Here is a 26515-nt window from a genome sequence, read left to right on the forward strand (position 1 = left end):
AAAATTAAGGTCCAGAAGATTGGTATGCCATGAGACTTAAGAGTAATCCTTGCTGGTGATTTCTATACTGTTGATGGTGAAGTTGTAGCACTGCTCTCGGCCTAAAATTAGAAAAAATTCTCCTTTAGCAGCTCTGAATTTCTAAAAAAAAAAATTCTTGTCCTAGATTTAGAAAAGTTATTGGCATTGCACTAAGAATCAGCAAGACGGTCATGTGTCTTATATTTTAGAATCATGGAATAGTTAGGGTTGGAAAGTACCTTAAGATCTTCTAGTTCCAACCCCCTGCCATGGGCAGGGACACCTCATACAAAACCATGCCATGTAAGGCTTCATCCAACCTGGCCCTGAACACTGCCAGGGATGGAGCAATCACAACTTCCCCTGGCAACTCATTCCAGTACCTCACCATACACACAGTAAAGAATTTCTTCCTTATATCTAATCTAAACTTCCCGTTTAAGTTTTAACCTGTTTTGTCCTGTCACTACAGTCCCTAGTGAAGAGTGCCTCCCAGTCATTCCTATAGGCCATTTTCAGATACTGGAAGGCTGCTATGAGGTCTCCATGCAGCCTTCTCTTCTCTAGGCTGAACAGCCCCAACTTTCTCAGCCTGTCTTCATACGGGAGGTGCTCCAGTCCCATGATCATCCTCATGGCCCTCCTCTGGACTTGTTCCAACAGTACTATGTCCTTTTGATGCTGAGGACACCAGAACTGTACACAATACTCCAAGTGAGGTCCTACAAGAGAAGAGTAGAGGGGCAGGATCACCTCTTTGGACCTCCTGGTCGCTTCTTTTGATGCAGCCCAGGATATGGTTGGCTTGCTGGTCTATGAGCGCACACTGAAGCTGGCTCATGTTCATTTTCTCATCGACCAACACCCCCAAGTCCTTCTTTGCAGGGCTGCTCAGAATCTCTTCTCTGCCCCAAATCTCTTCTCTGCCCAACCTGTAGCTGTGCTTGGGATTGCTCCCACCCAGGTGTAGGACCTTGCACTTGGCATGGTTAAACTTCATGAGGTTGGCATCAGCCCACCTCACAAGTGTGTCAAGGTCCCTCTGAATGGCATTCCTTCCCTCTAGCGTATCAACAGAACCACACAGCTTGGTGTCATCGGCAAACTTGTGGAGGTCACACTCAATTCCACTGTCCATGTCAGCGACAAAGATATTAAGGACCGGTCCCAACACCGATCCCTGAAGGACACCACTCGTTACTGGTCTCCAGCCGGACACTGAGCCATTGACCACAACTCTGTGCATGCGGCCATCCAGCCAGTTCTTTATCCACCAAGTGGCCCACCTATCAAACTGATGCCTCTCCAATTTAGAGACATTAATGTTTTAACAGTTTATTATTGTTATTGGCTGAAATAGATAAAGACAAACACAAGAAATAGTGGTTCAAAAGGACAACAAGCAGTGGTTCAATAGAGCATGTGATGCAGATTGTACTAATTACAGTTACTGATTACAGTGTTAGATAGACCAGGACATAAGTCATCGCTCTGTTTACATGAGTGAAACTGAAGTATCAAGAGTAACATTTACAGAAATATCCAGTAGATCAATCAGTGCATTTAGATGATACTAAATACACATTTATAGGTTACAATTGTTCCATCATTGAGAACTGAAGGGAAAGATATTTTAAGAATAAATGAAGAGAACAGAGCTATTTTACCATATATGGCCACATTAGACAAGGACTCAAAAACTAATGTGCATTCTATTTTGAGATTAAAAGGTCAGTTCATCAAAATTCTGTAACTGGTTTAGGCAACAGAAGAGCAGACACTTGGGCACAGGGCAGACACTCACCTCTCTATCCCACACTGTCTATTGGAGGGACACAGCCACAGTCTTTGAGGTAAAGCATTGGCAGCAGTGGAAATCAAGCATGAAATTAAGTCACAAAGGTCAAACAAAATTCTCTTTTCAGTCGTCACAAGCAAGTTTTATGGTCCAAGAAACAGGACCTTAAAAGCCATTAGCTACATTTTTGAGAGGTAGACAACTCTCCAAGTGCATTTCTCCTACCAAATTCCAAACAGTGCAACGAAAACAGTACTTATTAAAACAAAGCACTTGAAGTATGTTGTCAGAATGTATATGAATCAAGAGGTAAGGCTTCATGAAGGAACTTGGAACACAAATGTTAAATTCCCCTCAGCTGAAGCAGAGGAAGACTATACAAAAAAAAACTACAAATGGAGAAATGTAAAGTGTATTTATGTTACTGGCCAAGGGGAAGCTAACTGGGAGTGGTATCCAATATAGGAAGTGATGTATTCTTACAAATAATACCTTGGAGGTTGTTGAATTGATGTGCTTTTTTACCAAAGGATGCTTTGTGGAGCATTGCAAGAAACATGCATCTTTTCAGTTGCTATGCCTTTGTCAGTATACATTATTCACAATTACATAAATCATTTACCTATGCCAACTGAATACACTTGTCAGTACAAAACCCTGCATCACATGGAAGAGTGCCTATCTTGGAAGATATGTGACATCAGAAAATATATTTACCTGAAGAAAACTGAAGTGTTGGTGTAAGAGTTAGATGCTATAATTTATATTGATGCTTCATGAATAGAAGGTGAATTTTGGAATGCAGATATGCCGTTCTCTATTCCCTTTTGCAGCACTTGAGCTTGGCCAGCACCACCTCCTGTGCTAGCATCCTGCCCAGGAACACCAAGACATAGCAATCTATGTTGTTTGCTCCTCCAGACTGCTTACTGCCTTCTTGAACTATTTTCTGTCTTTGTATTCTTCCGAGCTTTTGGAAACATCTGAATGGTGTTTACTCATGGAAATAGAGCTTCTGCTTGTTTGTAAAACAAATACAGGAACTTCTCCCAAACTTCTCCCATGTGTCTCTTGTCATCCCCTCAGATTTCTATTCCTAAAAAAAAGAACTCTTACAGCAATGCCCTTCCATGTACTTCTTTTAATAATCAGTCACCATGACCCTTTCAATGGGGCCTTCCTTTTTCACTGGAGCTGGCTGACTGTTAAGTGCAAGCACATGTGTTGACTGCACTCTGGCCTCGGTTAATTTTCTTTTTAAGCAAGGTCTGGTGCACATTGCTGCTTGTAGGCATTTAAAAGGTTTCCCTACCCTTGCTTCAATTACTCCCTAATTTCCAGTGTGACTGGAAAAAAAAGAAACCTCTGAAAAATAGAACAAAAGGCTTCTAGAGAGTGTGTCCAGCATGACTGTCTATAAGAAACAGGACACCCTTTTTTAATTGAAATATCTATGGTGTTGAAGTACCATCAATAAATAGCTGACTTACTTTAACTAATTGGGGGTAACTAAGATAAAGTGCATCTTTTCACCCCAAACATTATAGGCACCGAAGGACTTCGTATCTCCATGCACTGATGGCTGACTTTTTCATATTATTTAATAAATTCCCAATGTACAGATAACATTGCTCAGTTAAGTACACATGGTGAGCTATAACAGATAGAAGAGTTAAGGAACACAAGTTCTTCATAATTATAAAATAATTCAATATTTAAAATTTTAAATCAAAGTGTGCTCTCAACATATTGATTTTTTATAAAATAATAAGAGAAAACAATGTGTTGTTTTGTTGTTTTTTTTTTTTTTTTTAAAATCAATTTTCATTCTGTGTTTTGACCTGCTGTGGTGAGAACATTTCTTCTTTAGTTAACAGATTTGAAAAAAAATATTCACAGTACAGTAAAAGGCTGCCTGCTTTCATAATATATGAAAGCCTAAGCCATATACTAACTTCTGCAAAGTAACATTAGTGGTCAGTAAAATGCTGAATTACAGGATAAAACAGAGCTGGTAAACTTTCCATGAGAATTTGACTGGATTCTCTTCTAATTCCCAGAGTTTAATTCAAACTAAAATGTGGTCTTTGACAACTAAAACAATGCCAAAGAATAAAAAGAAGCTCTCATTGGAAGAGATGGAAATGACCATGGATATTTTAATGAGGAGTCACGCTTCTATGCCAGAGATAATAACCCCCTTTCATGGGTGAGATATCTTTTATTTCATCATGAAAGCTATACTTGAGTATTACATTTGTTCGCATTCAGTTATGGGATCTGAGTGTGCAATACTGCTTTGTCACCCCCTGAGCTGTGCTTCGACTCACAATACAAATGTCATACTGGGGATGGGTGACTTGACATTGACAAGTGATTTCTTGGCTTTTAGAGAAAAAACTCACATGACAGGTCCATCACACTATAAGCCAATTGTGCTCTTTCACTGTCTGTCGTACATGGCAAAACACACAAGAAATAAAATACTGCACAGAACAAGAATTGAAAGGATGATGTTTGCCCTGAGACACTAACAATCTTTTTATTTTTCCACTGTGTATTTCTTTAACTTAATTATTTGTAAACTAACAGATTTATTAATCACCCAGGACAGTTTACTTGTTGTAAGTCACCATATATATCAATAATGTCATGATAATATTAAATGCAATAATTCATAACACTAAGCTGTGTAAACTTTCTCAAGTAACTAAGTGCCTGATTTAAATCCCACTGAAATCAGTATATGCATAGTGGATTTCATGAGCTTTGGATCAGTCATGGTTTACAGTGCACTTGGTATTCTAGTCCTGGACTTGGCTTCTAGGTAAATATATGTGCTCCAGATGTAAAATGTACATTGTTTACCCAGTTATGTGTACTATTTACCCAGATATATAGACTGTTTTTTAAAGTCCATGGTGTGAATTTATTGGGCCACAGAATTTATTAATCTTTATCTAGAAAAAGCATGTCAGAATCTCAAATCCACCATGTAATCATCTGGTCTATAAACTAGAAATCCTGAGCAGAAATAAATGTGCACTGATTGCAATACTTTGAACTGAGACAGTGAAGTCAGATATGAATGCAATTGTCAACTTTTGTTCTTTTTTTTCATTTCAAACAAAATAACTGCATGAAGCTCTGGGAAATGCATGCAGATGTGATCCATGGTTCCTTCATCAATATTTTCTTACAAGTGTTGTCCCCATTGATGCCAGGGAATTTCTTCTTTATTTGAATTGGTGAACCAGATCTAAATCATACCCTTTGTTTATTATGTTAAATTCACCTGAATACAATGAATAAAGATATAAAGCAAGTTCTCTGGAAGTATTCTAATTTCATAAATGTGAACAACTATTTCATTTAGTGTAGACTATGAATACAAAATTTTGAGAGTTACTGATTCCAGATACAGGATTGCACAGATCTTTCAGTGCAAAGGCAGAAAGCTAAGAAAGAAAAATTCAAATGGAAAAGAAATACCCACTGCAGAATTTGCCTGGTTTAAAATGTCTTTTCAGTTTGTAATTTCAATGGTATCATTATTGCAGAATCGCATCATTGTAACAATAAATAAACCTTAAACAGTATAAAATAAATACTACTTAAAGGCCATTTATCCATGGACAGCTCTGAGGGTTTAAAAAAAAATGCACTTACTTCCTTTTGATTAGGAATTTCATATCAAATTTTAAGGAAAAAAATGGTGAGAATGAGTAGCAGCATGGTAATTTGAATGGAAGTTAAAACACTTATTTCTCACAATATCAGTATCATTGCACTTTGCATCTAACAAATTTCTTGCAAACTGAAAATCTAGGAATGGCCATTACTGAAGACTGGCCCAGATGGAGGTCCTGTTCTTAGCTCCTATATGCGCAAAAGGTCTTCCCTTTGTTATGTTTTTGTTCAAAGTTTTCCTTTTCTGTTAGGTTGTAATTCTATTCTGAATCTCACATCAGTCTGAAAATTTCTTTCAATTTTGTTCCCTGTCTTGAAATCTTTGTATCATTCTGACATCAAACACATTGCAATGTTCTAGGTTGAATGGTGGGTAATGCTTAAGTTACAGGGATGCTGCAGGGATGCTGGTGAGGGACTATTCATTAGGAACTGTAGTGATAGGACAAGGGGTAACGGGTTGAAACTTAAACAGCAGAGGTTTAGATTGGATATAAGGAAGAAATTATTTACTGCTAAGGTGGTGAGGTACTGGAATGGGTTTCCCAGGGAGGTTGTGAATGCTCCATCCCTGGTAGTGTTCAAGGCCAGGTTGGATGAAGCCTTGCGTGGCATGGTTTAGTGTGAGGTGTCCCTGCCCATGGCAGAGGGGTTGGAACTAGATGATCTTAAGGTCCTTTCCAATCCTAACAATTCTATGATTCTAAGTTGCCTTTGCTATCGAAGCCAGGGCAAAGCCAGGGCCCTGGTCAGCCATCTGTAAAACTCTCTTGTGGCTTAAGTCCCAATTTTTTCTACATTGAGAATGAACCGTTCAACTTCATATTGGATGTCAGAATTGAGTTAATGTGTGTGTAGCATGGACAGTCAAAGGGCTAGGGCTAAAAGCAAGACAGCTTAGAGATCTCCCCAGAGGGCATGGAGGCTGGTTAAAAAAATGCTTTGGCCTCCCAGTAAAACCCATGGCAGAATGTCAATATCATAATGCACAGGGCCATACCCTGTCACTACTTTTTAAAATAAGTAAATATCTCTGCACAGTGTAAGGCAGCACAGTAGAGCCCTGGATACTTAATTTCATAGATTTTGCTTTAGGTGTACTTTTCGTTACAAATTTCTTGCAAGAAATCAAGCACATTGTGAATTAATCTTGCCTAGAAGTGTGTTTATTAGCAGTCAAAATACCTCTTAGTGTGCTTGCAGCATTTGCATTCAGAATGAGCATACACATATAAAGTGTACTAGGAGCCAAGGCATGCTTTAACACATTCAAACCCAGAAACATCTCTGTTATGTATGATGTATTGCTGCAGATAGTGAGAAAATACAGAACAATTTCTTCTCTGTTAGCACAAGATGGCTTCTTTCTGCATCAAAATATCTCCCAGTTGTGTGTTGTATTTGTAGCATTGTCATGTGTGTCTTTGGCATCTGCTAACCATGAAAAGGGATTTACATAACCCTGGAATTATGTTGAAGATGCATAGGTATATTAGCTATTAATTATAAAAGAGGATCAAAAAAGTGCTAAGCAGGGACTCTGTGTGAGATACGGTTGGTTTTGTACAAGCTACAGCTGCTGCACAGCCATGAGCGCACTGCGCAGCCCATCTCCTTGCCAGCACCAAGAGCACCATTACCTGTTCTAAGGTCTGGCCACCTTTGAGGAACCAATCACTTGCTTTTATTAAATTTACTACCAATGCGTGAGGGCCTTTACCAGCAAAACACAGACTCTTGTTTCCAGTAAGTGTTGGAAGTTCCCTTAGGAAAGTGTATTCTGTTTAAAAAAATGGATATTGTATAACAGTATTTTGCAGAAGTGGGAGTGCTCTTGCTAAACCCTGGTTCTGATATGGTGGGATCTGAAGTCCAGAAGGGACCAGCAGGTCAGATCAAGCAGTCTGACATCACAGATTTTAAATTTCATCCAATATTTCCTAAATGGAGTACATTGACTTAGGCCAGAGTTTTTCAGCCTGATTACTTAATGCAGGATACTAAACTATTGCGTAACACAAGAGTGGAAGCTAACTGAGACACCTGCAAATCCCAAGAGCCTCTCCAAAAGAAGGAACTGATGGGTTGAGCAGTCCCCTGTGGTACAGGGATATATATGCATACAGATACAGAACGTTCAAACTCTCCTAGCCCTATGGCTTTGAGGGAATTTTCTTTTAGCTCTCAAATGTAGCATCTCCTTTAGCTCTGTGCATGCAGGGGGAAGGTGAAACACCAAAAGGATGGGTCACAGCATGCGGGAGATCTGCCCTCTGCCAGGGAGTATCTATCCCATCAGCTACTGGAGAAGGGAGGAGGAAAATGGCAGTAAAAATTCTTTGTGAACAGAGAGAGGAATTGTTTCCTGGCTCCAAGGGCACTGGGAAGGGAAATGCAGTTAGAGTTGTGAGAACAAGGTAAAAGCAACCCTGAACATAGTTTGACCTTGGTCCATGAGAAATGCACCCTTGGCCAATTCTTTCGAAAATGTCAGGAGGGAGCTGTAAAAGTTTAACAAATTGCCTGTAAGGTTATCAAATGAAATTCTGAGTTGGAAAATTAAAATAAAATAAAACAAATAAATAAAAATTAAAATAATTAATAAAATAAAATGAAAGAAAAGAAAAAAAATAAATAAAATATATATATTTTTTAGGCACTTCTTATTGCCATGAGAACATGTCCCATTTGTTCTGGATTGGGCTTTTTTCCCCTTTGATTTATGTTTCATATTTTCATTTCAACAAAACCCCAAAATATTTAGTACTTCCTTCATTCACACTCCTTTTGTTCTTTGAAACCTGGCATGAGTAGACCCAAATGGCAGCTAGGTGGCATTACTATTGTTTCTACAATTTTTCCTTATGATCCCTTTGTCAGGCAAGGACTGCATTACCCCTGTTTTCACAGATTGAGGCTTAGAGCACTTTTCAAGGCAATTATTTATTATGTTCCCTAAATTCTTCTGTGACTCACTGCTTTCTAAAGAAAACCTTCTGTTTTCTACGAAAAGTGTTTCTTCTTTGTTCCCAATCATGAACATTTTATTACTTGCAGCATTTATGAACATGCAATGATCAGAACTAATGTTCAGAACTGTTAATGAATGGTTTCTAATAAGACATTTCTAGCTTTCTTCTTTACTGTAATCTCAGCAGTAAACACAGTATTTTAGACATGAAATATTTTAATTACCTAATGTTTCTACAATACCAGATGGTTATACATAATGCTCAATAAAGAATTGTCACTATTGCTATTTTCCACACAAACTCAGTGTCCTGATTTCAAAATTAATTCTATCTGCTGCCAAAACGGAATGATCATATGCAGCAATATTGATGTTGTTAGCTTTATTTGGTAATATACAGAGGAATCCCTGAACTGAAATAATCAAAATGCATCCATGTCTATGCAGACAGGTTTTCCTTTGCTAAGGAAGCATTTGGCCCAAGAGCCAGCTCTAATTGTAGTGGGACCTCCTGGTGCTTACTAGTGCTCTCCTAGAAGAAACTGTACTGAAAACCAAGTGAGTGCATTCCCTTCAGGCAAAAAATCTTCCTTGTTATACAGTAAAAAAGAAATTGTAAAATTGTGTATGCCATCTGGCAGACTCAGGTCTAAAAATAACACAACTTTTAACAAAGATTTATTGAAGGAGTCAGCCCAGAATGTGCTTCTTGAGTTCTCTCTAGAGAACTCAGAAGGTGATGGAAAGGTGATTCTGACTGCAGCTAAGTGAAACTTTCATAGAAAGGTTATCCTGATTTAGGGGAACCTTCCATCAGCAAATCTGAAAACCTGTCCTTACCCTCAAGTAAGAACAAGGATAGGTGGAAAAGATGATTGCGGAAATACTGTCAGTGCAAGTCTGCGTTGTGAGAGAACTGCTGCCTTCCCCCATTGAACAACCTGGTCTAGTGGAAGGTGTCTCTGCCCATGCCAGGGGCTTGGGACTGGATGAGCTTTAAGGTCTTTTCCAACCCAAGACAAACTGTGATTAATGAAGGATTGTGTTGGGGGCATTTTGTAGGTGTCCTGATGCACACCAAAACCACAAAAATCTTGTACAACTAGAAGGTGAGTGCTGCCTACAAGTGGGTGCAAGAGCTACAATAACTTGGCCTGTCTTCAACTGACATTTGAGTTTTCAGACTAAATATGGTTTGTATGTAAGGTGAGGCCATTATAAAATCCATCGCTGAAGCATGTAAAAGAGAGCAGGGATGCTCACACTGACATCCTCCTCTTGGGGTGATTACACTGACATCCTCCACTGTACCTCCTGCTTTGCAGCAGATGCAAGAGAAGGAAAAGCAGCTCTGGCCGCCCGTCACTTTTCAGCCTCTTTCAGATTTTTTTATTTATTTTTGCTAATGGGTACCACTTCAGAGTTTTGCTTAAGCCTTCTGAAAAGGGAATACATTTTCATGCTCAGATACATCTCTCTTTCTGCCTGCCCTCCTGGCATCATGGTTGCATTTGCACTCCATTCTCTCTGCACTGCAGAGCACTCACCCAGCCCTCACAGGACGATGTTGCTCTGCAGATCAGCACAATGTACTTGACACAGTGCACTCATCAAACCACATGTTTATAAATGGTGTTCATGAGAGGTTTTCTCAGTCATTACTGCTGGTCAGTTAAATGGAGACCAGTGCAAACTGCTGCTTGGCAGGTCACTGTTTTAACCCCTACAGCTTGCAGAAACAGTGAGGAGTTGTTTTCAGAAAGTGTCAAGAAAGTAAAAAGTTATTATCACAATAAACACTTGTCATGGGTTCAGCCTTAGCAGTCATTTTTCTCCTTCTTGTAGCTGGTGCAGTGCTGTGTTTTGACTTCTGGGCTGGCAACAGCTGCTTGATAGCGAGCATATTTTGAGGTACTGCTCGGGTGTTTTTGTTCAGGGCCTTTTCTGAGCACGTGCTCTATCAGGGAGGAGGGGAGGCTGGGAGGAAGGAGAGACAGGACACCTGACCCAGGCTAACCAATGAGGTATTCCATACCATAGCACGTCATGCCCAGGATGCAACTAGGAAAGAGCAGGAAGGGGTGGAGCGCTGGGGGGAAATGGAGGAGGTAGCACGCGGTGCTCAGCCAGACAGGGTGGAGTGAGTTATGGGTCGGTGGCTGGTGAGGTGTTGTATTCTCTTCACTTGTTGTTTGCTGTATTATTATTATTTGTAGTAGTAGTAGCAGTAGTGATTGGTGTTATACCTTAACAATTAAACCGTTCTTATCTCAATCCGTTGGGGCCACATTCTTTGCATTCTCCTTCCTAACTCTCTGGGAGTTTGGGGAGCAAGGGGGGGGAGTGAGTGAACGAGCTGTGTGTGGACTTGGTTTAAACCATGACAACACTGAATGACAGGCTGCTCTTTTGAAACAATCATTTGGGTTAGCAGTGGTGGGACATTCAGTTAAGACCTGCTCTTTTCTTTTAGTAAAAGTATTTTCCTACTTTTAGCACAAATTGTATGGGTCAATATCAGTGGATTTGTTAAAAATAACATGCATTTTACCCAGCATATGTTTCAACTAATACCCAATTACACTGGTTTTGAATAAAGAATTAAAACAGATATTCAAATGTACACCCACACTCCTTCTTCTTGGTTGTACAGAAGAGGTGTTGGCAATTAATCACAGGCCTGCCCGTCAGATCACATTATGCCAACCAATTATTTCAAAGCTGACGATGGGCTTGAGTGCCTAAAATCTCCTCTGTTCTTTCCCGTTATATCCTTTTGTTAAATAAAGCCACACTCTTTGCAACCCTCTGCAATCCTGGATAAGGGAAGGGCTTTTTTAGTATGGTTCTCTATTTGGCATAAATTAAAGCAGCCATAAAGCTCTTCTGCCTTACATCTAAGCCAAATTAACTCCATGATTCCCCTGCCAAAAGGGAAGTTTGAAAAGTCACTCATAAACCTGCTTTCCTTATCAGCTTTGCTCATAAAATGACAAATCCAGCAATTTTAAAAATTTGCTGCCTGTCTCAGAATATATCATGGCATTTCTGTGTTTGTCTTGTTCTCATCTACATTACTGTGAATCAGTAAAATCAGTGAATGTATTTACTTACTGCCTATCACTGGATGCAGAATTTGGGTAAATGTAAGAGATATAACTTTTGATGTTAAAGCAAAACTACTAATTTTAAACATTCAAAGCCATTTTTAATATCACTTTTGAGGAGGAATGAAAGGAATTAAATTTAGATCCTCAAAACCTATGCCTAGAATTCCTAGGACAAAAATTAAATCCTTCTGCATTGCCAAAGCAAAAAGTTAATGGATTGATTGAAGGACATTGACCTATCTGAGTTGTAAGAAGTAAATAAGCAAGTTTCAGTTTCATTAGAATTCATCACAGCTGGTTGGATCCTGCAACAGAAGTTGGGGTTTATCCAAGATACCTGTGTTACTCCATTGCCTACAGCAGTGGTTTGGTTAGCACCCTTGCTAGCTCTTAGAGAGGAAGACCACTGGTATGAAAGCTATGGGGAAGAGAGTTCTTGGAAAAATCCTTCTCTTCCACTGCACTGGGGAAGCTGGTGGACAAACCAGAAGAGAAGAAAACTTTGGTGTTGTGAACACCTTTCTTTTTGGGGCTAGAGAAAGTTCTTTTGTGCCAAAGACAGAAGGTGTTGGGGAACCCATCACAGATCGCAAATATGGTGAGGTTTAGCAACTAGCTTTGCAGAGGGGTACACAAAAAAACCACCCCTAAACCCCTCCAAAACACAAACCCCAACATTCCCTCCAAAAAACCCAAAACAAAAAATAACCCCAAAGAAGCACACAAGCAAACAAACAAACCAACCAAACCAAACAAAAAAACTAAGTCCCAAAACAAACCAAACATTGAGCCAACTTGGATCTGCCCTTGGAAGTAAATTTTGAGCCAAGATGAATATAGTGTGCTAAGTATGCAGCACGTACAGTACAAACTTAAAGCTTATGTAAGCCAATAAATATATCCTCACCAACACGTACACACAAGTACAAAAAAAAAAAAACGCAACAAAAATCTCACCCCAAAACATCACCACAAATCTGATTTAAAATGAACAAAAGAAAATTCTTTTCTTTATTGTTTATGTCTTTTAAAGTTAACAAGCCTCTGAATTACTTGGATTTTTCTATATATTTATTCCTTCTCCTTTTTTTTTTTTTTTTCCAGTAAAACCAAGCACATTCACAAAGGTGGATAGGTACAAATTCCAGGTAATGTTTATCAAAGCACACAGGATTGCTTGATAGATGGTAAGTTTTCTGCAGGGCAAAAATACCAACCATGCCAAACATAATCTGACATCCAACAAGACACCAAAGTGAGAAATAAAAATGCCAGAACGTTTCTATAGTCTGAAAAGATTTTTTAAAAATCCTTATCCTTACTTTCTCCACCTCCTGCATTCAATAGCTTTTATAACAGTTTCGCTGTTCTCTTCTACCAGTAGAAACTTTCTGGCAGTCATTATGAGACTGTCGTTTATTGTGTACTTGTCCTTTGAAAAATGCTTCTCTTTGAAGTGTCATTTTTAAATGTATTATTCTTATAAGGCTAGTTCCAATTTGCCATTTAAGTCCTGTTAGGATTAGCTAGTCTTCTGTTATATAAGCAGTACTCTTTTTATTCAGGATTTTTCAAGATTTTAATAAATAGTGGCTATCACTTGCCTTTCAATTAATATAAGAAATATGTTTATGTTTTTGTTCCATTTATTTTACAAAAAACACCCTGAAAATATTTTTTTCCAGCTCAGTTCTCAAGTCATAAAAATGCCCACGAATGCAATTAATAGATTGCCATGATTTAACTCCAGCCAGCAACTAAGCACCACACAGCCACATCCTGGTAGGATGGGAGAGGGAATGGGAAGAGTCATGTCATGGATTAAACATCACAGAATCACAGTCTAGAGTTGTGATATCTCTGATGTTTTTAATCGTATCTCTCTCCTTCATAGGGACGATAGGGTTATTCAAGGGTGTTCCTTTCAGAAAGAACTGAATAATGTGGGAGAGCAAGTCCCATTGCAAGGAGAAATTGGTCCTAAATTAAAGGCCCTGAAAGCCCATAAGAGGGAATGTATAAAAATTCAGCTTTTTCTTGCTTGTTACTAGGTTTTGAACTTGAAATTGAAGTGCTTTGAAATATAAGAAAAAGAGCAACCTGAAGGAATACCTTCTCCTGACCGTGCCTTTGGGAGTGTGTGTATTCACAAAATACAGCCTGTGCTTGGCTGCTTGCCTGTGTTTGATGGCTGCACTGATAAGATGAGGTCATAACGTTTGGGAATGCTTTCATATAACCAAGATATCTTCCAAGACTCTAACTACAGAATAGTAGCAAAAGGAAAACTGTTCTTAAGGAGGACAAAAAGTATCACTGCGAGAGACAGAAGCCATGGGAAAGAAGAGAGCCATGGAGAGGTAGAAACTGACAGGAAAAGCTCAGACAAAAAAAAAAAAAAAAGATGAGATGTAGAAAAGAAGTATGACAGCAATAGTGAGAAAGGGAAGAAAATCAAAGGTCTCAGGGAGAAGGAAAAAGAGAAAAGATGGTGTGAATGCTCCATGGAAGCAGTGTGTAGTGGAAGACAAGGGAATCTTCCTCCTTTGAAGAGATTCAGAGTTGATTGACTAGCCTTGGTGGGAAGCCAATCCAACTAACAAAGATGACTTGAGGCAAAGTAGCAATAAAGACTTGGTTGAGATCATTTGAAGAGAAGTTGTTGTTGGCCTCTAAGAGCCGAGTGCTAATTCCCAGAATGGTCTAAAACAAACAAATCTTTTCTGAGGGTCTACTTTCCAGCTGACACTACCTTCCCAGAACTGCAAATATTAATCTGAATAGTGATGGTTAAGCTGCAGGGGAAGAATCATTGTCAATGGCGTGGAGTGTGCAGGTGACACCAGGACAGGGTAATCAATGGATGCCATTCAAGGCAGGGCTGTTATCAAAAGTATCCAGGCTGTGTGAATGTGCCAACAGCAGTCTCACAGAAATTAACAGAGACAAATGCAAAGACATGCCCTGGGCAGGAAGAGCCCCTCCAAGTGGATGAGTGTTCAGTTTTTGGACCTTCCGCTTAGGAAAGATCTGGATAAACCAGAGCGGGTTCAGGGGAGATTCCCATGTGGTCTGGGGCTGGAGGCTCTGCCCTGTGAGAAGGGGCTGTGGCACCAAGGCTGATTTAGACTGGGTAGAGGGTAGTATCAGCAGCCTCAGTGTCATTTGTATTAAACACTAAGCTAAACAGCTTGAAACCCTTATGAAAGAACATTGATGGAAGACTATTTGACCCTACTTAGGTCAAATACATAGTTATAATGGCAGTTACAATTTGACAAGGCTATACTGTGTGCTGTAATTTCATCAGTCACTTAAAAATACATTATATTATTTAATTCTATACTTACTCATGTATATGTCCAGGACATTTAGAACATGATTTCCAGCTGTATGGCCAGCAAACAAAAGGTCTCACCTCCAAAGAACTGTCACGTATATTTCACAGTATAGTCTAGACAGCAATAAATAAAGCATGTGAAAATCCTGCCTTACATTATTTTCCAGGTCATGACATTAAAAACCCCAAAGAGTTTGTTAGCTACACTGGTGAGTAAAGCAATACTGTACCTGATGCTTAGCATGAAAAACAGGCAATCTTTTTTTTCTAATTGGGTGTACTATTATTTTCTATCAGTATTATGATTTCTGCTGATTCACTTCCACTAAAATCAACAGGAGAAGCATGAAGGAGTGACCTGCCTTACTTTTAATGGTGAATTATGCATTTTCACAAAGAGCCTGATGCAAGGCCTTTTGTCTGAAGTGAACTGAAAGGCTTTTTACTCACTTTGATGGACATTGTATCAGGTTCTAAGATGAATAAAAGTCTCATAAAAAGCTGCTGCTGCTGCTGCTGTATTTAGAGAAGTAACTAATAGCAAGGCTGGAGGGAGATCAAAGGGCTATAATGGGTAATTAGAAAAGTTGGGGAAATCCTTATACAGCAAAACCTGGACAAAACCAGAAAAAAACCCAAAGTAGTGTGTTGCTGTCCTCCCAAACGAAAAATATATTTCTTATTTCTGTTGCAAAACAGGCTCAGAAAATAGACTATAATTTTTTTCTCTGTGCTACTTTAACCAGTCATGGTAAAATACAGCTATGCCAGTAAGAAGCAATAAGAGTGACCTAGACAAATGACTGCTTACTTGCTTTTTCGTTTGGAAAGCAACAGTGAGAGCCTATTTCACTGCAGGCAGAGAATTAGAGGATTAGGTTCATTTGCTGCATTTTTACTTTGGACTCCATGTGGTCCCCATCTGGATTCATCAGAAGAGGAGTACTTGACAGCACATGCTTGCCAGCTTGTATTTGCTGATGTGACTCTCACGACCAAGACGTGACACAAAACCTCCCCAGGCGCCCTGGCTACCCTAAGCTGAGCCCTATGGTGGGCTGCAATTGTAGTCCACCCTTACCCCTCCATACTGGTGCCCATCTTTGCTTCAGGCATCTTCCCCTTCTTCAGACTTCCTGCTAAAGTGGAAGGACACATATCTGCCAGTGAGAAGGCTCCTTTCTTTTGAAAAATGCTGTTTTATTTGGGATTCTCTTGGGTCAGAGTTAGGAGGTCTGGAGTGGGAACCAGCATGCAAAATGCAATTCTTACAGCAAAGTCCCCAAGGACCAGCTCACTGTCCCATGTGGCTGCCACCCCAGCTAGGATATTCAGGAACAGTATTTGCAGCTGCCCAGAAACACCACGTGGGGATGTATGACCAAAACACCAGCTGCCATTTACTGGGGGCCCCCACTACCAATGGAAGAACTATTGTCCTGCAGCAGGAAGAGGGATGAACCCAAGAGAGTGGGAGAAGATAAAGTGAGGTCTAATTAATAGGCATGGTATGGGGATGAGGCACAGACAGTCACACAGGATCAGACACAGGGCATGCAGGAAAGACAACAGGTGGCATGAAAACCCACTCTTCTTCTTCCTCATGGAGATCATACTGATGGGAAGCATGCCAAAATTTTCCAGAGTCTCAAAGCCTGAGTAAAGAGTTATTACATTTCTATGATTCAGAAAGCAAGTATTTTCAGTCCATTTCAAACACAGGGTCTTCTCCAGCTGCAGAAGACTCCCCACATTTGCTTCACACAAGGAGAGATCCAAGCCTAGAATGCCATTTCTCTGCTCCTACAGTTAAGACAATGAAAACCTTGCCAACATGATGCTGTCACTTGTCTATTTCTTATTTTACGCTGGTACGAGGTAGCGCATCCCCTAGCAACAGTGAAATCGTCAGGCTTCCAATCTTACGTCACGTTGACCTCTTGTTTCCCCATCCCTCACCCCTTTCAAAAATTTCTTATTTTAAACAGATATATGAATTTGTGTTTGCATGCTGCTGTGTGGTCCCACCTAGCTATCATGATGATGATTTTCAGTCCAACCTAGCTGTTTCTCTAATCCTATGGCAGGTTCAGGACCCAAGAGCCAGTCAAAGGAAACACAAAGCTCTGTAGAACAAGGATGTGCTCATACTGTAGGTGTCACTCTGTGATATGGCTCGGCCAGGAATCAAGGGCTGGCCTCTATTACCCATCACACTGCAGCTGGAGGTGCTGTCTTTCTGCAGAGACATAAAACAGAGGTTCACGCAAATTGCCATCATCAAAAATGCCTCAGCACTTTCCCTGCAACAGTAGGAGTGACACCTCCTCCACCACTCAAGCCAAATTTTCTTTTGAGTAATTTACATGTTGCTTACCTAAAATTCTCCCAATGGTTTCTACTAGATAATCATAGAATCATAGAATAGTTAGGATTGGAAAGGACCTCAAGATCATCTAGTTCCAACCCCCCTGCCATGGGCAGGGACACCTCACACTAAACCATATCACCCAAGGCTTCATCCAACCTGGTCTGGAACACTGCCAGGGATGGAGCATTCACTGCCTCCCTGGGCAAACCATTCCAGTACCTCACCACCCTAACAGGAAAGAATTTCTTCCTTAGATCCAGTCTAAACCTCTGCTGTTTAAGTTTCAACCCATTACCCCTTGTCCTATCACTACAGTTCCTAATGAAGAGTCCCTCCCCAGCATCCCTGTAGGCCCCCTTCAGATACTGGAAGGCTGCTAGGAGGTTTCCACGCAGCCTTCTCTTCTCCAGACTGAACAGCCCCAACTTTCTCAGCCTGTCTTCATATGGGAGGTGCTCCAGTCCCCTGATCATCCTTGTGGCCCTCCTCTGGACATGTTCTAACAGCACCATGTCCTTTTTATGTTGAGGACACCAGAACTGCACACAATACTCCAAGTGAGGTCTCACGAGAGCAGAGCAGAGGGGCAGGATCACCTCCTTAGACCTGCTGGTCACGCTCCTTTTGATGCAGCCCAGGATACGGTTGGCTTTCTGGGCTGTGAGTGCACACTGCTGGCTCATGTTCATTTTCTCATCAACTAACACCCCCAAGTCCTTCTCCACAGGGCTGCTCTGAATCTCTTCTCTGCCCAACCTGTAGCTGTGCCTGGGATTGCTCCCACCCAGGTGTAGGACCTTGCACTTGGCATGGTTAAACTTCATGAGGTTGGCATCAGCCCACCTCACAAGTGTGTCAAGGTCCCTCTGAACGGCATTCCTTCCCTATCAACAGAATCACACAGCTCGGTGTCATTGGCAAACTTGTTGAGGGCACACTCAATTCCACTGTCCATGTCACCGACAAGATGTTGAACAAGACTGGTCCCAACACCGATCCCTGAGGGACACCACTCGTTACTGATCTCCAGCCGGACATTGAACCGTTGACCACAACTCTTTGAGTGTGACCATCCAGCCAGTTCTATATCCACCGAGTGATCCACCTATCAAATTGATGACACTCCAATTTAGAGACAAGGATGTCCTGTGGGACAGTGTCGAACGCTTTGCACAAGTCCAGGTAGATGACGTCAACTGCTCCACCCCTGTCCATCACTTCTGTAGCCCCGTCATAGAAGGCCATCAAATTGGTCAGGCAGGATTTTCCCCTAGTAAAGCCATGCTGGCTGTCACCAAGCACCTTGTTGTTTTTCATGTGCCCTAGCATGCCTTCCAAGAGAATCTGCTCCCAGATTTTGCCAGGCGCAGAGGTGAGACTGACTGGTCTGTAATTCCCTGGGTCATCCATTTTCCCCTTCTTGAAAATGGGGGTTATATTTCCCTTTTTCCAGTCATCAGGAACTTCACCTGAATGCCATGATTTTTCAAATAGGATGGCCAGTGGCTTTGCAACTTCATTCGCCAGATCCTGCAGGACCCGCAGATGGATTTCATTAGGTCCCATGGACTTGTGTACATTCAGGTTCTTAAGATGGTCTTGAACCAGATCCTCATGTACAGTGGGGCAATTTAAGTTTCTCTGATTGTTGCCATGTTCTGTGAGCTGCTTTTTGCTGTCGCACAGCTGTTGTGTTTCACCTCGAGGTGGCTGTACAGCAGCTGTTGACAAAGTGATTCTACATTTACAACATGTGTAAGTGTGTTGGTGAAGTTTGTAAGGCATGCTGAGCGGTTTCTGAATTAAAAGCAAGATGTTCATGCAAATGTGTTGTAATTACTATTATGCACATCTTCCTTCAAATATGCGCTTGCAGAACCTTTATTCTTAATGGAAGCCGCAAACATACATCTGAAAAGGACTCTGAATTCTCTCCAGGCATAATAACTGCATCAGTAAAAGATGTGTAACAGCAAATGGCTCTATTCATGTGAACTTATCAAAGAAAAGCTTCAACTGTTTTGCTCAGTACAGCAACTTCAAAGACATCTTCATTCATTCATGTACTACAAACCAGCTTCACAGAGGATGAATGCTGAGTAAACACTGAAAGAGAGAAAATAAGATAAGGAGCATGGGAGGTTTAACAAAGAGAGAACATATTTTGTTCTTCCCCCTGCCCTACATGGGTTTAAGTGCCTGATCATGAGCCCCAATTATGTTATTGTTAAATTGTCTTTGAAGCACTATGCAAGCTCTTATACTCCAAGGAGTCACAGGAAAGGATGTTGGGGTTGTTTTTATGCAGTTCACCAGTTCTTAATGGACTTCATATGGTCTCTGCTATTTCAAAGCAGTCTTCCTTATCACAACTAAAACATGGCTCTCTCGTCTTCTCTGCAAATTCTCTGTAACAATTTTACTGCTTTTTCCCTCTCCAAACCCATACACACATATATATATGTCCAATCCTGCAGACGCATGTGAAGCAACAACCTCAGTTAAATATTAGTTCGAGGAGCAACAGCAGAAGTATAAAAATTAACTTCAGATAAACTACATTACTGTCTGTTGTGATGCATGTGGCCCAGACCAAGCATAGAATTCAAATTTGGCACTGAGAAAAGTGAGAACATAGAATCATAGCATCATAGAATAGTTTGGGTTGTAAGGGACCTCAGTAACTTGATGGAAATACCACCAAATCACAGCATGGTCATGCTTAGTGGGAATTATTTCTGCTCTGGTACCTCTTGGCTGTATTTGTGAGGCAGCATCAGTAGCAGAGCCCAGGCCTGACCTTTGGGGCACCTGATTTATGTTGGTCCCAGGGAGCACAGAGCCACAAAAAGAACAGAACTCCTGAGCAGCAGTCTCATTTCTCAGACTTTTAAAAGTTTCTACGACTTTTGTTTTAAGTCTCTTAGGTTAAGCTGCTTTATTTTTTACTTTATTTTTAATTCTGTGCATGATCTAGGGTATGAATTAACTGTTAACTTTGACTTCAGTGTGACTTGTAAAAAAAAAAGAAAATCACCATGAATACTCCTTGACTATTTCAAAGTATGATGTTAGTCACCTGAATAGGTGAATCAAAAAGCTACGGTCTTGGCTTCTTGCTGACAGGCTTATAAAAAATAAATAAAAATCTTCTTATCTTCTTATCAGGCTCTTCCTCTAGAAGTAGCTGCTCCCTTTGTTTGGGTGAGACCAACTTCCACATTTTAAAGCCTGAAACCTTCATCTGAACCCAATTTTACAGCTGAGCAGGATTCTCAGCTGTGCATGCTGATGGCACTGTGCAGATAAGGCAATATTTGACCAAGCACTGGTTATACTTGGAGGAGAGTACTTGGAGGAGAGTTTGGGATTACACCCAAGTAATTCACACAGATGTATAGTTGGATTTTTTTTTTAGGGAGGTGAATTTTTATTGTTCTGATTTACTGACAGCTGGAGGTTGTAGTACACACAATGTCATCAAAATAGTTTGCACACCATCTAACTGTAAAATAATATAATTGGTATGTACAGGTATTGTCTTACTAAGGAGAACAACACAGGAATTATAAAGCTACTACAAATTTATCTTAAGAAGGTGAAAACCTAGTTATTGTTATATCCATTTAATTTAAATATCACTAGCCCATTTTGTTTTTCGCCAACATATTTAGAACCTTCTAAGTAGTGCCTTGTCAGAAAATGGGCTATGCTCAACCTGGGCAGACAGGCTAAATTTCAACTGAAGTGAAACGCCTGAACGTGCATCACGTAGATGTGCAGGTGGCCTCAGCACTAGCTGCTTTGATTTATTGTGCCAAACAACTTCTTAATGTGGAGCTGCTGGAGAAGAGGTACTGACTATATCTTCCCATGGAGCATAAAAGGAGGACAGGGACACTGCAAAGCAGTTGGAGTAAGGTAAGTTATGAAAGTCTGTTAAGGAGGGCTCAAGCTGCAGCAGCCCCAGTATGTAATTCTTCAGTACCACTCTGAAAAGACACAAACTCTGTTAAAGGGACCACTAAAATCCACCTGGGAATTTTAACACTGCTCAAAAAACATTTCTCATTTATGTGTGAAATCCAGACATGGTGCAAAATCACAGGGACCTCCTACTTCACCACGGTTCCTCATCAGAACAGTACTGTAGACATCTCAAATGCTTAAAGTTACTTTATTTTTCAACCTGTTTAGATTTGTCTGAGTCTGTACTCTTCCACACATAAGAGCTCTTTCTCACTGAGCAATCTCAATACATACATAACATTAGAAGCATGTTATCTTTTTAATGTCTTTTATTTCACTGCTTGGTTTCTGAAAAATTGTTGCTATAGTCCTCTCTGGAGCTGTCTGTGCAGAGAAAATGTGATGTCTTGGTCTGCAGCCAGGCTGGCTGACTGCCCAAGTAGGGACACTAAAATGAATCTTTCAAACTTAAATACTCATAGAATAGTTAGGGTTGGAAACTCTTTTAGTTGTGTAGGAATGAGATCACTTCCTTAGTTAATAACTACCAGGGTTGCTGGTTTACATTGCTCAGTGGAAAAAAGAATAAAAATTACAGATGTTATTAGCTGCACAAATGTCTGAGAATTTCACATTTTATTCTGATATGATTTTTAAAAAAGGAAAAAAAGCACCATGATTAGCAAGGATGCTGTTATTTTTTTTTTTCAGGGGGCTGGAATATACATTAATAATTTACGTCATAACGAGAAAGAAGTATAAATGACATTCCATGTATTGTTAGTCTCTGACTGATTTGTCTTTGTTCATATATAATATTAATGCAGAGGTCTTTCAGTTAGCAGAATTAAGAAGCAAGGTGCCATCAAGAGCATCCAGGCAGATCATGAGGCTATTTTGCTTCACGTATTAATGCTAGCTTTAAATGGTCTAAGCCAGATACTTCCATGCAGCATAGTGCTGTGCAACTCAGGCAGACCCTTCTTTGCATTCTACACACACCTACCTGCTGTATTGCATCATTTGAAAGCTAGCTTGGAAACCTTTGACTTTTCAGCCATCATAATTTTAAAAGAAATAAATAAATTAAAAACAAAAATGTTTACTTTGTGAGAAATTATTTTTTTTTATGAGGAATGCTTACAAAGTCCCCCTGCTACTTTCACTAGCATAAATAATATTCAAAATGTATCTTTATCTAGACAGTGTTTCTCAGGGAACAAGAGGTAAGAGAATGATTTAGTCAATCTTAGATTCTCCTTCTTGATTTCTAAAACCAGATATAGTACAAAGAAGAGGATAGTTACACAGAAAGGCAGAATCTACATGTAGGAAGAGCAAATACTTTAGAAATTACACAGAAACCAAACCACCCTCTATGATATGTATTTCACCTATTGGTAAAATGATCTTCCTTAGTCATTTATTAAAACAAAGCTTTTTCTTGGGCTTTCTTGTTGTTGTGTTGTTTTTTTTTGTTTGTTTGTTTGTTTTAATATTTGGCTCCCTAACCCTAGACCTACAATGGAACTTACTTTGCTGTAATTTTGAGGAAAGATGCAATAGCAGTCAAGAAAGGAAGCTGAGCCTTTTCACCATAATTTCTCTGTGTCTCACCTTCATTACAGAATAATTTACTCCTGGCTGGGCAAGCCTGTGAAGCTTGGTTTGCCTTTAGAGGGAACTTTGAAGCTACTAACATCCTTGCAAATTGGATAAGTATTGCATTAGAGTGGTTTGCAGACTCAGATAGGGCCCTTATCTGCTTTGAACTTCAATAAGAATCTCAGAAAAATTCAAATGCCCTCACTCAGGTTCAGATTTCTAAAGCATAAAAAGTTTGGTTTTTGTTTTTTGTTTTTTTTTTTTTCCCATTCCTGAAAGCAGGGCTAATGAAACCACAATGAAATAAGAGCCAAGAGCCCCATCCTTCCCGTTTAAGTTCCTTTGAAGGAGCCCTTGTATATCAAGGGATGTATCAAGGGATATACTCTTGATATGAAAGAAATTGCCTGTGTGAGTATGGATTGCTTACTGGAGCATTTGTGTAGTCAGGCCCTACAGCACCATTCTGGTCAGGCTGAAACAGCTGAAACCTTTTGAAATTGTTTGGACTGTGCATGCCAGCAACTTAAATCAAAAAGGTTTTCTTTTACACAGTCACAGTTTTCTCCTTTTTTTTTTTTCTTCTCCCAGAGTGATAATTATAAACATAGTTAATCCAGCTCAGACTGTATCAGGAGATAGCTATAATTCATTCTGGCAATGTGGCTTTGCCAGCCATTTATAAACACTGTGAGAAAGGACTGGGCTCTGCTCTGCTCTTGTCCTCTGAGAAACACTGCTGAGACTGCAACATGGTGTTATACATGCTGTTTGTAGCTTAAAGGAAATAACTTTTCTTCCAAAACTCCAGCAAAACACTCATCAGCAAAGAGATAACTTATTATTGCTTCCATTACAGTAAAATACTGCTTCTTATCTTAGCTCTGATTTGTTCACAGTTATTCCCCAGCTCAGTGTGATGTCCCTCTGGAGTGTGGCGCTCTTTGAAGCTTGATGCAAGTGTCTTGGATCAGGGAAAAAGAATCTCTGTGTGCCTCTTCCTTTCTGAAACCATGAAACTTATGTCAGGAAAAATATCCTAAACAATAGTCCATTATCTTGGTTCAGAATGACTTCTGAGTCTCCTGCAAGCATCGCTGCTGTAAATGTCCCTGCAGAAGTCACTAGGGGCTCTCCGTAAAAAGCAGCTGGGAAGTTCAATCCTTGGATGAAATCTTGACTCTGATGAAGTCAGGGGGAGTTTTGCCATCGACTTCCCAGGGAAAGGCTATTGTTTAGCATTGGCTTTATCTGAAGTCAGCATGTGTCAAGTGAGTCCAAATGGATTTTCGATGCCTGCATTTCCAGTAATTGCCTATTAAGCTTTATGTGGAGGAGGCAGTTGCTGATGTTGGTTATTGCTTGCATCAAGCAACGCTGTGTGTCACACAGACCTTGATGAACCTTTTCACCTCTGCTCCAATGCGGATGCAGACACATTATGCACTACACCATTCAAAGGGTCCTTGAAAGTTCAGAAGTTCTATTTTTATTAGCTGTTAAAATTCCAGTAAGTGAGACATGTATCCGATCCAAGATAACACAAATATAGCACACTAGTGAGTGGTTAACAGGATTTTTACAATACTTGAAAGATGTCACAGCAAAACCTTCTTGGTGCTTACTAAACTCTCAAATAACTTTGCTCTCAGAGAAATTAGAATCACTCCTGGAATCACTTACCAGTCACCCACCAAGACCCTGGAGTGGGTGCTCAGTGCAAGTTCAAGGAGTCTGCCCAGTGTGGAAGTATTGTTTCCAGTCTTAAAATTTAACCAGCAGCCTGAATGCTTTGCTGGAGAAAGGCCAGAAGACCAGTGTCCTGGAGAATTAAGCTCGCAAGATCAGCATAAATAACTTGAAAGGACAAGACTACAATTCTGAAAACTAAACCCAGTTCTGATCCCAAAAGCAGTCTAAACAAATCTTCTATGTCCCTTTTAAACAAATTGCTGCATAAACAACCAGACAGTATAACTTGATAGGATGAAATCAGCAACTGCTATGTTCACAGATTAATATTTAATTAATCTGAGTACCTTCATTGAAGCTGAAGAGTCTATTTGAATGAGCAGAGATTTACTAAATTGACTAAAGAGATCCTGAATCTTGTCTTTAGTGAAAGGTAAACGCTTAGGTCTGAGAGAGATTTCTTGAACCAGTAGCTGCATTGTACATCAGTGTCCCAGCTCAGATGGTGAGTGCTCTTTATGAGAGAAATTTCCAGCCATCTCCCTATCCTGTGCTTTGGTTTTCTTCAAAGAAAGACTCACACATCAAGGTGTGCATGAATGGAGTAGTTTTTGGATGAAATTAAGTGGATTTCAGGTGCATTCCAGGAGTACCTTTACTACACCTTGGTTACAAACAAGCAGCTGGCAACAAGTTCCTGAGATCACATTTGAAGCTTGTGTGAAAGAATCTTGATTTAAAATCCCAGAAATGTGTGAAGATATTGGACCCTAAACATCACCTGTTTTGCTGTGCAGATGCACTCCCATTAGTCCTCACAACTTAGAACTGGTCCTCATGAACCAGAAACAATGGATTGGGGTTTTTTTAACAAAATGTAGGGTTTAAGGATGAAAGAAAAAGCAAATTGCGACTGCTGTCTGCAGTGACACAATCTGGTGTCCCCATGCCAGGCTTCACACCTCTTCTGAAGTCTTCTGCATTCCTAGAGACAGGAGCTTTGCTGACTCACTTGTCCTTCAGTTGTCCTTGAAATCCAGTGCCTTGGGTACAGCACTAGTGGCTCTTGCACGTGCTCCTGCAGATACGCAATTATCTGCTTCTGTTATGGAGGAGGAGGGACAGAACAATGATATGACATTGTGTTCAAGTAGTTGCTGTCCCTGTCCTCAGCAAGGAATGCTTAGGCAAGCAGCAAACACATCAGTCTCCCATGCCTGCAGAGGGAAAGGGACCAAAAAAGCACCATCTAAACAGTTAAACACAGCTAAAGGCTGTAAGTACAGCTTCTGGCAATTTATAATTACCATTTCCACATGGCACTAAATGCTAATGCAAAAAAATACTGAGGACTCCTTTCTAATATGTTTTAAAGTGAAATTGGAAATATATTTCTGTGCAACAAGTCACTGAGTACAGCTTCTTGGCGAATAATGGTCAACATTTTATGGGATTGCTTGTTAAAACTGTTTCTAAATGGGAAGGACCCCAGGGAAGCTGGCATGAACAGCAAACATTCAAAGGAATAATTTGTGGTGACAAGTGATTCCTTCAGTATTTATTTAACATTTAAAATTTGTCTGGATGAAAAAGGGGGCCAAAGACTGACTAGGTCTGTGATTTACTCCTGACTGTGTGCCTCTGCTCATCATGGGTTTCTCCAGGTTAAGGAAGCCCTTGGGATGCTGGTAGGATGCTGATTCCTGGAAGCCATGAAGGCAATGCAATTTGCTCATTGTCCTGTGTGGTTAACTGTGCTCACTTGGAGCTCATAACACACTCCACAGTTTGGATTGTTTCCCTTTCCCAGTGAAAAAAAACCAAACAAACCAGGAACAGTTTGTTTCTTAAGTGCTTTGTGAACTGCATTTTCCAAAGTGCAACTGTACCATAAAGAACCAGGACACTGTGCTGCACCTGGGAGACTGTTTCTATGAAAAAAAATCCA

This window comes from Melopsittacus undulatus, chromosome Z (assembly GCF_012275295.1).
Source record: "Melopsittacus undulatus isolate bMelUnd1 chromosome Z, bMelUnd1.mat.Z, whole genome shotgun sequence".
Taxonomy (NCBI): domain Eukaryota; kingdom Metazoa; phylum Chordata; class Aves; order Psittaciformes; family Psittaculidae; genus Melopsittacus; species Melopsittacus undulatus.